Here is a 13,312-nt window from a genome sequence, read left to right as displayed (position 1 = left end):
TCACACATTACAGCACTTAGGCTTTAATTACTGCTGCTAAACACTAGCAGCTGCCTGGAGAGTGCAGATGTTTCTCTCAAGCATACACACACACACACCTCACACATTCACACATGCATGCAGGAGACACACATACACACACACCTTACACATGCACTCACCCATACACACCTTGAACAGGCACACACACACACACACACACACACACACACACACACACACACACACACACACACCTAACACACCTCACACATTCACACATGCATGCAGGAGACACACACATAGGACACACATACACCTCAAGATCTATCACCATATCAACAAAGTTGATATAAACCACCAAGGGATGAAACCCTAACCAGGGGTCAGGATGGATCAGGTAGGTCCAAAAAGAAGAAGTGTTTACACTGGGAACTGCCACAGTGTAGTTCTGGTCAGCACAATCACACTCTCAATCTGGTTCCTTTTAAGGTTTCTCTTCCTCACATCATCTAGGGGGGTTTTCTTCAGCACTGTCACCTCCGGCCTTTAAACCTATATCTTCATTTCTGTTTTGTGTGAATGGCTGTTGTTAAAATCACTACAGAAATCAGAAATCAAATTTAATTGAAAAAAAAAATCTACTGAAAGGACATATTTTGAATCAATTTTCATTTGAGTAAAGTGACATTTTTTCCACTGCTGCAATTTAAAGGTAATGCAGAATTGTTTTCTTCCTACAGATAATTCCGTTCCTAGTCTACTGTGCCTAGGTAGCTAATATTAGCCAGTCCAGTGTAGTCATTTACAGCATCTGAGTGTGTTTAGGGCTCTGTGCATAGTGTACATGGTGCTGAAGGTGCTGTGTGTGTGTGTGTGTGTGTGTGTGTGTGTGTGTGTGTGTGTGTGTGGTGGCAAAAGCTATAAAAGGAATAGTGACTGGTGAAACCAGGCAGATATCAGCAGCCTTCTCTTCTAAAGGACTCTGTTGATCATTTTTTTAAATTTTATATACTTTTATCTGTGAAGGACGTTCAGTAGCCTACTGTGGCCTTACTGTAAAAAAATTAATAAAGTCATATATAACATTTTTCACGATTTATTTTGTTTGAACAGCACCTCTTTCTTCCTCGTCCTTTTTAACTTCAGTGATTTTTTGTAACTGTAAACGTGCACCACTGCATAAGCAATAAAGGTTTAAAGCTGAATGAATGGATTAATGAATGATTTAATTAAGTATTATATGTTATTTTGAGAACATAAAAATGACAAATCCACTCCTTTCGTCATCATGCAGATCAGCCGAATGAACACAGTTACAGTAAAACCAACTGAAATCCAGATCCAGAAACCATTTAACACCACTTCCAAGCTTTCAAGATGTCTGAAATCCTCACATTTCTTTTCAATCTAGATTTTAAAAAATGGTTTGTTTTGCACTGTTTAAAAAGTGTGTAGTATGTGCTAATTGTGCTAAAATGCATTAATATATTTTTAGACATGCTTTGTAAAAAATAGAAGAAATGTCTTAAAGTGACATTTTAATTCATTTAAGTTTAAAATATTTACTTCTCGATGACCGTGACCTCTAATTCTAGGACATTTCTTTCACTCTGCATCGTAGTTTAAATACTTTTTGTGCACCGAATTGTTGCTAATGTGTTAAGGAGACTATGGCAAAGGCAGTGGATCCTTATTTCGAACTTATTTCGACTTGCCTCTCCCGGGGATTACTGAGGGAACTGATGTTGATGTTATGAAATGTTCTTTCACCAGATGCACGAAGGATCATCTTCCATACAGAGTGACCCAAAAATCCAGAAAGGCTACGTACTGATGTTTATGTAAAAGTTATATAAATAACAATTCGGTATAATTGAATGCTATGTGACTCTGGCTTAATATGATGTTTTGAGTCCGATCGCCATGGTAATGTTTTGTGGATTTGGGTAGGGAGAGGTTTTGTGTATGTCAAATATCCACTGGTGCACCACTGAGCAAAATGTTTGGCACATAATCCCTATTTTACATATTATGAAAGGAAACATATGCACCATGAAGTAATGGAAATGTGGCGATGTGGCTTACCATATGTTAGGACACAAGTGAAGGTTCAATACAATACAATAGTAGTAGATGGATAAAAAGGTGCAGCCAGAAGCCTGAGGGCTTCATATACAGTACTTACTTCAAAATCTTCAGCACAAATCCTATCAAACACACATTGCTGCCTGGATCCAAGCCTGAGGGAGTTACTACTTACAACCAGCTGGTCATGTTGACAGAGTCCAGGGACTGGGTTTGGGGTTAGGTAAGAGATCTTGGAGAGAAGAATCAACAAAGGAAGAATAAATTAATAACAATATAAACTTTTTGATGAAAGTCAAACTGTGCTCGGAGCGTCTTTAAGAGACTTGATTCAAAGACATTTTTATCTTCATCTTCTTTAATATACTCATCTTCTAATGAATACATTCTCCATGATAATGCACCATGTCACAAAGCACGGTATCTTGAACGGGTTCCAAGCAATAGTGGTTCAGTGACCTCCTAAGGCAACAGATCTGACTCCACTGAGCTCCTTCCAGGGATGTGGTGGATTGGGAGATTTACAAGAGAGTGTTGTAGCTGGTGAGCATGTAGATATGTGCAGGCTGATGTATGATGGCTATTTTAAGTAAAAGCTGATAGAACAAATTGAGGTTTCCATGGGGTGGAAAAATAAAAGTTTATAGAAAAGAATCAAGGTGTGAAATCTCATCAGGTTAGCATGATATGCTAGAATGACATCTTTACACACAATCCCAAACTTTTAAATGGTAAATACATAAACCTGTTCAGTTCATATGCTTATTCTTTGACTAGAACACAATGTCAGCTAAACAAATGATAAATTCTAAACCTAGTCTCTGTTAATTAATTATACTGAATTATACTTAATTATAATGAATTATACTTAAATTTACACACACACACACACACACACACACACACACACACACACACACACACACACACACACACACACACGCTTGCGTGCAATAGTCTAGTAGATATTCAACTCAGTTCAACTCAGTTCAGGATTCGTCCAGCTATGCGTTTTCCAGAAATACACACTTCAAAGGTTTGATTCAGCAGCGCATGAAACTTTCACCAGACATTGGAATTAACTGAACAAATCTACATAAATAAAGGAATAATCATATTACAACCAATAAAAATAAATAAAGGTTATATTTAACAAAATGGAATGACAGGAAAAATGTACTGAACACACTAAGAAAAGTCAAGGTAAGGCAGCAGCTGATTTCACTAAGTAGTCCTCAAAATTAGATTCACTTGGGTTTGTACATTTATGGCATTTTGCAGACACCTTATCCAGAGCGACTTGGGCCTCCAACAACTTAATGTGGTAGGATACCACATCGCAGTTAGTACATATTGATGTTTAAGATGTTTAAGGCTTACCCATGACTGAACACACAAACAAACATATACAAACATCTCAAGCTCTCCTAAGACCTCTCAAAAAGAACAACAATGGCACTGGTTACAGAGTTTGCAACTCCTAAAACTTTCTGTAAGTGCCACTGGTGCATATTATCTGAACGCTTCAGCCACAGTCTCCATGCACACTCTCCCCGAAGGATCCATTACTGAAGAAAAGCCCTGCTGAAATATTTAGAAAATTACTGGGAGAATGTAACCTTCCAGGGTGAGTGTGCACAGAGTCCACAGAGGTGGAGTACATTACGTATTGTTTTGGTTCTCTGTGACAGCTGTATCTGCTGCCTCCAAGTCTTTCTGGAGCTCTATCCATGTGGTCCTTGGCTCTTGATCAAATAACCTTCTGACTAACCTTCTGTGCATGACCAGTTTAATGGTAGACTGACTTTCTTCCAATTAGACCCAGTGTTGCTTACAGGAACATGCAGTTGTTGTGAAATCTGTCAGTAATTACTGCATTGGAATGGTGTTTTATACAACTAAAATGTTGACATGTTTAATGCTTCACAGTCTGCGTATACTGAACATATATATTGAGCATTTAGAATGAAACTATAATTTCTCATGAGCCACTATCTAAATGTAATTCAACTTTTTCACATTTTACATTTGATCAGAGCACAATAGCCTTTTAACTCAGAAAGCGATGTGATCATTGATTTTTTGATCCTGCAATCATTTTGGTATTGATTGAGATGGTGGACATTATCTTCCCCAGAGATCTACTGTATCTACACTCTATTACAGTCCACACACTAAACTCTCATTCACACACTTCAGACAATTTAGAGATGCCAACCAGATGCCTACAACACATATCTTTGGAAAGGGGGAGGAATCTGGAGAAAGAGGAGAAAACAGGAAGAACATGTAGACTCCTGGCATGCATGGTGGAAATGAGAATCACGGAAGTGCAAAGCCTACATGCTAACCACGATGCCGCCGTACCCTCCACAAGATATTAGTGACAGACTTGGATAGGCTCTAACTTTCCTGTGACCCAGTAGGACAAGTGGTGAAGAGAATGGATAGATGGATAGATGGATAAATGGATGGGCACCACATACAGCTGAAACACCACATAGAGTCAAATTCCTCCAGGACGCTGATGTTATTGATGACATTGAGTTACATAAGATACAGGACTAAGGACTAAAAAGTAAAAATTAATCTATTAACATAATCCTGGTGCAAACAGTGTAAGACAAAGGAGAGTGCAAATAAACAATACAGAACTTGACAAGACATAAAGGTATCATTAAGCAGTAAGCATTTGCTATAAACAAATACATTTTTACATCAAATGCTTGCAGAGGTGGGTAGTAACGAGTGTGGAGAGGAAACTGTACTCTTACTCCGCTACATTAGGCTACAATGAGCTCGTTACTATTCTTTTTACCTCTTTGGTATTCTACGCATTAATTTTAATGTTTCTTTGACAGAGATAGAAACTTCCGCTAAGGCTCTACCACGTGACTGTGTTTCACCAATCAAACGTAGTTGTGCAGTCTCGTCACATTACCATACTCAATCTCAGCAGCGGGATGGGTTAGTTAGCAACACAAACGTGAAGTTTAATAGTGACATCACTGAGTGATTTTTTGGTGAAATAGTTTGTTTCTGCATGTTTTCACACACGCACACACACGTTTTACATTGACCGGTGTGCAGTTTTCTGTTCAGCATGCCTGGTATGAAATGTGTGTGTGTTTGGAGGTTTGGAAATTTGTGTTACTTGTGCGTATTTATTTATTTATTTATTTATTTATTTATTATTTTATTTATTTTATTTATTAAGTACTTGAATTTACCTGAATTATTTAACAGTTTTTTTGGATTGCTTACACACTAAAATTAAAAGTAGTACACTATTAGCAAAACCTTACACTCAAGAGGCAAAACACTTTAAGCACATTGTCAACCTCACACTTGTTGCAAAACTCTACACACAGTGATTTGCAAAACACTAAACACACTTAACATACATTACACACAAAAATCTATCATGAAGTCACTTCCTTGCAATACCAAAGCACTGACTGTCAAATTACTGCACCGTCCAACCAATCGGTTCAACACAGTCATCAGGTGTGCAAACACTTGTTTGCTTAATTGTAGACACACCAATCAGGTGTATAAGCACTATAATATATGTTTACCTTCTGCTCTATGTTTATGTTCTGTAAAGCTGCTTTGAGACAATTTCTATTGTAAAAAGCGCTATACAAATAAACTTGAATTGAATTGAACTTGAATTGAATATAAAAAGCAGCAGGTGAATTCATAGGTCTTCAAGCACAATGTAAAGAGTCAGAGAAAGAGTAAGACAAGGAGGAGAACAAGGAGAACGAGAAGGAGCAGGAGGAAGGGGAGGAAGAGGAATCAACAGAGGAGGAATCAACAGAGGAAGAGGAAGAGATGGAGGCCATGCTGGAGGTAGAGGTAGTGGTAGAGGTAGAGGAATAGGAAGAGGAAGACAAGAAGATGTCCGAATCTGACAAATGAGATCCGTGCAACACTGGTTGACCACGTTGTCAACCACGGCCTGACGCTGAGGGAGGCTGGACTGCGAGTACAGCCAAATCTAAGCCAATACACAGTGGCAAGTGTGATAACATTTCGACTGGAAAATAGATACAGTGTATTGTAAAAATATCATCATATCAACATCATATCTACACTGAACTACACAATTTTGCATGACACTGTTCTTCAGAGAGTTTTACGAATAGATGGAGAGGAGATCCAGCATGAGTTCATATACGTAGATGAGGCTGGGTTCAACCTGACGAGAACACGAAGGGGGGGGAAGAAACATCATTGGCCTCAGGGCTATAGTCAATGTCCCAGGGCAACATGGGGGTAATATAACACTCTGTGCAGCCATTACACAGAAGGGAGTCCTCCACCGCCATGTCCATATGGGCCTTTACAACACAGCACTCATACTTACATTCTTGGACCAATTGCACAAGATAACAGCAGCAATTCAAATCGATCATATGCAATACATTGTTGTTTGGGACAATGTGTCTTTCCACTGCTGTGCTCTGGTTCCGAACTGGTTTCAGCAACATCCACATTTCACCATCCTATATCTTCCACCATACTCTCCATTCCTCAAGAGTTTTTCTCGGCATGGTGGTGGAAGGTATATGATCTCCGTCTCCAGGCTGAGGTACCCCTCATCCAAGCCATGGAGGAGGCCTGTGACCAGATGGAGGTAGCAGCAATGCAAGGATGGATTCGTCATTCACGACATTTATTTCCAAGGTGTCTTACTAATGACAAAATTGCCTGCGATGTTGATGAAATTCTCTGGCCAGATCCAGCTAGGCGAAGAGACAATGTCTAGTTTTTTTTGTATTTTTTACCATAAACTTACAGTACATGTCAACATTTTGGGCGTGTTGACAAATAAATGAGTTTCTTCAGTCTGCAACATTGGTCTTGTGTAGTGTTTGGTGAATTTACATTATATTTGTACTTTATTGATGGTAGCCTACTCTAATCATAAGGAAGCAGAAGTGCTAAAAGTGTTTTAGGTTTATCACAGCAGAGTGTAACTCGTGCAAACAGAGTATAGTAATGTGAAACGTATGTGTTTCATATGGTAACAAAGTGTGGTTTGTAAACAGAAGTGTATAGTTTTTACAAGAGTGTTTAATTATGCAAGAGATCTGTAGTGTTTTGCTAATTGTGTGTGTGGTTGTGCTAATTGTGTGTAGTGTTTTGAAAACATGGGCCCTGTTTTGAAAATCGTGCTTAAGCAATCCAAAAAAACTGTAATTTAAGATATTTTGTAATTAATTAATTTAAATTTATTTTATTGATTGGATGAGCCATAATTTGCCTAAAGATTATTTTGTATTTTTGTCTGCCTGATTGTTGTCTTGTGTTAAAAAAAAAAATCAGACGTTACTCAACAGTTACTCAGTACTTGAGTAGTTTTTTCACCAAGTACTTTTTTACTCTTATTCAAGTAATTATTTGGATGTCTACTTTTTACTTTTACTTGAGTCATATTATTCTGAAGTAACAGTACTTTTACTTGAGTGCAATTTTTGGCTACTCTACCCACCTCTGAATACTTGTTGCAAAAAGGTTGTTTTCGGTACATCTGGTCACATGGTGTGCCGATAACAACCTGCTCCTTAACACCAGCAACACAAAGGAGCTCATCATGGACTTCAGGAGTGAGAGAGGAGGCACGCACACCCCCATCCAATTCAAGGAGCTGCCAGAAGAATGTGTCTCCAGCTTCAGGTTCCTGGGGATCCACATATCAGAGGACCTGTTATGGACCACCAACACCCCCAGCCTGGTCAAGAAAGCTCACCAGCATCTGTTCTTCTTGAGGACACCAAAGAAACATCACCTGTTTACAGCCATTATTGTGAACCTTTATCGCTGTGTGATTGAGAGCAGACCACAAGGCACTCCAACTGGTGGTGAAAACCGCCAAGCACATCACAGGAACTCTACTTCCAGCTATTGACCACGTCCAGAGGAAACGTTGTCTGCATTGAGCACACAGCATTCTTAAAGACTAATTTCACACTGCCCATAGACTGTTTGTCCCGCTTCCCTCCAGTAGGCACTTCAGGAGTGTCTGGACAAAGACCAGTAGACGGAGGAACAGCTTTTCACCTAACTGAACTGCCTCCTGGTGACTCCCCACCCCTGTATATTATGTCAGTAGCGCCTGTATATTTGTCCATATAATATGTAATATATAACACACTGTATATAATGTCTATAGCACCCAACCTTTATATCTTTTATTTCCATACCTATATATCCATAGTATATTCATCTGTATTTTATCCTGTTCATACTGTACATCTTGCACTTTTTTCACTTTTGGTTAGACGCCAAACTGCACTTTGTTTCCTTCTACATGTACATCTAAATCTAAATCTAAAGATCTAATGTGCAAAAAGATTTGTGTGTGTGTGTGTGCGTGTGTGTGTTTGTGTGTGTGTGTGTGTGTGTGTGTGTGTGTGTGTGTGTGTGTGTGTGTGTGTGTGTGTGTGTGTGTTTGTGTGTGTGTGTGTGTGTGTGTGTGTGTGTGTGTGTGTGTGTGTGTGTGTGTGTGTGTCCCAGAGCATTGAGGAGTCTGATAGCTTGAGGGAAGAAACTGTTACACAGTCTGTTTATGATGGCCCGAATGATTCTGTACCTTTTTTTGCCCTAAGCACTGTAATCTCTGTCCATGTTTGCACTTTGATGGACATGTGGCCTGCACCATTTTTACAAATGTCTCTTGTTCAAAACAGAAATATCACAGGATTAAATTAGTAATCAAATTAGTATGAAGTAGTTTTAAATAAAATCAAGTGTAGGTTAGATATTAATGCCCTGCTTAACAGTACAGTGTGGATAATACAGTGGAATCGATCTTATTTTATCCAGGCTACGCTGGACTATAAGACTTTATTTATTTATGCATTTCCTGGTGAGCAAAAAGACAAAACTACAGGTTTTAGAGATGAAAAACACAATCGAAGTAAATGGCCTAAAGCTATAAATGAGACACTGCAGTCAATGCCAAGGCTTTCAATACTGCGTGTTACTGAAAGGACATCCACAGATGCCACTGTAAGTCAAAAAGTGAACAGAGAACAGGCAACAAGGTCATGAGAAATACAGCTCTACTTTTTCCAAGAAAACTTAACAGAGAATCCTAGATTTTTCCTGAAAGCAAGAAGAAGAATGGGCAACACGTAGCTCTCTGGGGCTATGTCCCAGAAACGTTAAAAATGCAAATGTAATATGCTGAATATGAGTAATTTTAGTTTTTATGCCCCTGACACCAGGAGTGGTCACTGAGCATTTTTAGGATTCAAATATAAGTATCACTTTAACTGGCCAATGAACTGATTAGATAAACAATAAATTCAAACAGGGTCAAGGTCACAGACAGCAGAGTAGAATTTCTACAACAGTTTTTCTTTAAATTGATTAAAATTAGCTCTAAGAATAGGTAAATAAATTTGTGCATTTTAAAGGTTTTTGAATGAAATTATATTTATGCAAAAATCCTAGGTGGCTGAGAGGTTCCCCTGACTAATTTATTAACCCGACTGCTATTTTATTAAGGTGAATTTGTCAACTTAACGTAATGTGGCAACAGTATGAGAAAAAGAACAAAGCTGTGAAATATTTTTGATTTTAAAGCTAACAAAAGAAGTGATGTTTAGAGTTATCCCAAATCATTACATGATATTCATCAAATCATTTATCCAGTGTTGTATAAAGTACTAGAAAGCAATACTGTATAATACTGAGTAAAAGTACAAGTATCGTACTAGAAAAAGACGTGGTAGAAGTGAAAGTCACCTTTTAGAACATTACTCAAGTAAAAGTCTTAAAGTATCTGATATATACTGTACTTATGTATGAAAATTAATTTTCTGATATCTAATGTACTTAAGTATTTGAAGTAAAAGTAAAAAGTAAAATTTCAGTGATTTTCGGTAGGCATAGGAGCAGGGGCGGCTCTAGGATTTCATCTTTAGGGGGTTTTAGCCCTCAGTGATAATTTAAAACAAGAAGAGTTTTATATTATTTATTATATGACTACATAGTAAGCCAAAAGTTATGGTATTATTAAATGGCAAAAGTGGACACCAAAATTTTATGCATGATGTAATGATGCCAGACTTGAATCAAATCAGTTCATGTGTGCATTCTTTACGAACAGTGTGTCCAATGAATGCAGTCATTAATAAAAAAATATATATATTCACAAGACAAAGACCAAATCAATAAATGTTATTTTTATTTAGTATTGAATGGATTGTTTGCATTAATATTTTGTTTGTGCTACAACTCTGGTAATAAGAATAGTGACATTTCACTGCTTTTGGTTGCCTTATTTGCGGCTTTCCTGCCTCCAGCTCTGACTGCGCGTGCCTGTACTTCTGAGCTGCGTAATGCAATCTAGGAGCAGTGATTCGCCAAACCTCCTGTATTACAGTCGCACACATTTCTTCTGATTTTATTTTGTAGTAACGAGTAACGAAGATGCTTAGAGGAAATATAGCGGAGTAAAAGTATACATTTTATTTAGGAAATGTAGTGGAGTAAAAGTGAAAGTTATAAATTTAAATAGCAAAGTAAAGTACAGATACGTGAAATTTCTACAGTAACAAAGTATTTGTACTCCGTTACATTACAACACTGCATTTATCTGTGCAATATTCCAGCAACAGCACAAACCAAAAGATTTCAAATGCTGTTTTTTTTAAGAGAAAAAAGGTGGCAGCAGTGATGGATGCACTAATGTTGAAATCAAGTTTTTGATTAATTTCACCTTTCACCTTATTGTTTATGGCTCATTATCACAAACCCCTCTCAGTTCTTCTCAGAGCATAGATAGAGTGCATCTACAAGTACTTTTATTTTGATATTCAGACCACTGCTGGGCACCTGAGCAAGGCCCTTAACCTTCAGTTGTATAAGATGAGATTAAGTGTAAGTCACTCTGGATAAGGGTATCTGGAAATGATTGTGGGCTTCTTTTGCACGTGGATCCTTTTTGAGGGTTCTTTGTTGTCGATAAGAAGGTCAGGGTTCTAAGGATTTTTAATCTTGGGGGTTGGCAGCCTAATGGACCCGGGATTCAAATACACAACCTTCCAATTTGAAGTCCAACACCATAACCACTAGGCTACCACGTCCTCTGGAGAAGGGTTCCTATCCCTATTCATCATCTCTGGGTATTTAAGAAGACTATTTCTTCCTTTTCTTCAAGTTACTTAATGTCTAAGTTTGTGTTCTTTCTAATTTATCTGTTTTATTTTCCATGTCTCTTACCCTTTGTTGTTTATTGTATTGTTAAATAAAGTATTTTCACTCTTGACTAAATCGAGCGACTCCTCATTCATGATATCACTAGTGTTTCAGGCTGATGAAGTTCCTCACAAAAACCCCATGCAACAAGTCTTCAGTGCAGGCCCAGAACTCACCTGCTCTGAATTGTCCATTTGTAGAATGTGGTGAGGATGCGAGTGAGGAGATTGGAGGTGCTGCTGGGACTCTGTGACCAGGCAGGTGATGTTGAGTCCATAAGAGGTAAATTGGATGTGATGGAACTGTACTTTAAGCACATTCATGAGCCTGCAGGGTAAACAGCTGTGGATGAAGCTCACTGCCCGGGCATGGTGCTGGAGCTGGTGTTGCAGATCCACCAGACTGGGGACTCCTGTGAAAAAGTTCATGGTGGTCAAACCCAGCAGGCTCAGTTGAGGTGAGCCAGAACTGAAGTCTATGAATATCATCCTTACATAATAATAATGTCCTTTATATCATGGTAAGTGAAAAAACTTTGGATTGTAGCAGATATGGCATCATTATGTGGAGTGTTTAGGATGGTACTGTAGGTGTACTCTTGAGTCTCGCCACTTCCGGGTCTCAGCAGTAAACTGGTCTGAAGCCTTTTCAATACCATGCGTGGAAGCCGTAAACCTTGTACTGTATAAAATCATTGCTGTGCTTCAGAAATCTTGTGATTTGGGATGTTGTAGCTTAATGGACAAGGTGTCGGACTACTGAATGGAAGATAGGAAATGACTGTGGGCTTATTTTGCACATGGATCCTTTTTGAGGGTTCTGGGTTGTCGATAAGAAGGTCAGGGGTCAAACCCCAGCACCACCATATGTTGGGCCTTTGAGCAAAACCCTTAATCCTCTCTGCTCCAGGGAAGCTGTACCATTGCTGCCCTTTTGCTCTGACCCCAACTTCCAAAGCTGGGATTTGCGGGACTGTGTTGTTATGTCTGGGTCACAATAATAAAGGCTTCTACCTTATCTGAATCTTCATTGTTATACAAGTGCTGTGGTATAATATATGCAGACATTTATATACTTCTATAAACTCTGTGTGTGTTGTGTGTTTGCTGATGAATGAGAAGTGTATGTTGTGATGTGTGCCGAAACTTCCCCATCCCTCCTCCTTCCCATTTACTGGCTATTCTAGGAACATCCAAATTATAGTCTGTCAGTATGTGGCTGGGAAGTGTGGTTCTTTAATTCTACTTTTCTCCTCCCATCTGTTTTCCTCTTTTGCCATCTTCCTCTTAATCCCCTTTCTATGCCCATTTTTATTGCTCATAACACTACTTTATCCCCTTCATCACCCACTTTTCTTGTTTTATTGTTCGCTTCCTTGTTGTCCACGTCTTAGCTGGCTTTAACACTTACACACTTAATGTCTTTATTCTGACCTTCTTTCTTGTCCTTGGCCCAGTTTGTTCCTGATGTTACTTGTCAGGAAATTTCTCTTAACAGATATATTTTTTCAATAACGAATATCCATCTCTCATATCCTGCCCTTGTGTGATTTCTTTACTTTCATCCACTTCTTGTTTTTTCTTGGTATTATATCAGCAAAAATTCCTGATATATGCATGTTCTTGATATACTGTAGATATACACTGGTTAGTGCTTGTGTGTGTACAGTTTAAACCAGTGTATTATGCTGCTTAAATGTGTGCAGTAGGAATTCAAAACAAACATGTATTATAAATGCTTAAAAATATATTTATTGTTATTTGAGGCCAATATTAAACACATAAAAAGGACACTATTTATTTATGAATATTTTATTTTCCTTCCTGGTTCAAGCAATGAGTGAACGTTTACTTTTGGATGTTGGATATTTATATGCCCCATGGTGCCACCCAAAAACATAACTTACAACGTCAAAATCAATATGTACATGTGTGATTTTGCCTATCTCTTATCATGTTCCCTTATCTTTAATTGAGGTCTGGACTTTGACTCAGCTATTCCATAAATTTGGAGTTTATCAATGTCTCAA

This window comes from Tachysurus fulvidraco, chromosome 7 (assembly GCF_022655615.1).
Source record: "Tachysurus fulvidraco isolate hzauxx_2018 chromosome 7, HZAU_PFXX_2.0, whole genome shotgun sequence".
Classification (NCBI taxonomy): domain Eukaryota; kingdom Metazoa; phylum Chordata; class Actinopteri; order Siluriformes; family Bagridae; genus Tachysurus; species Tachysurus fulvidraco.
This window is presented reverse-complemented; position numbering follows the sequence as displayed.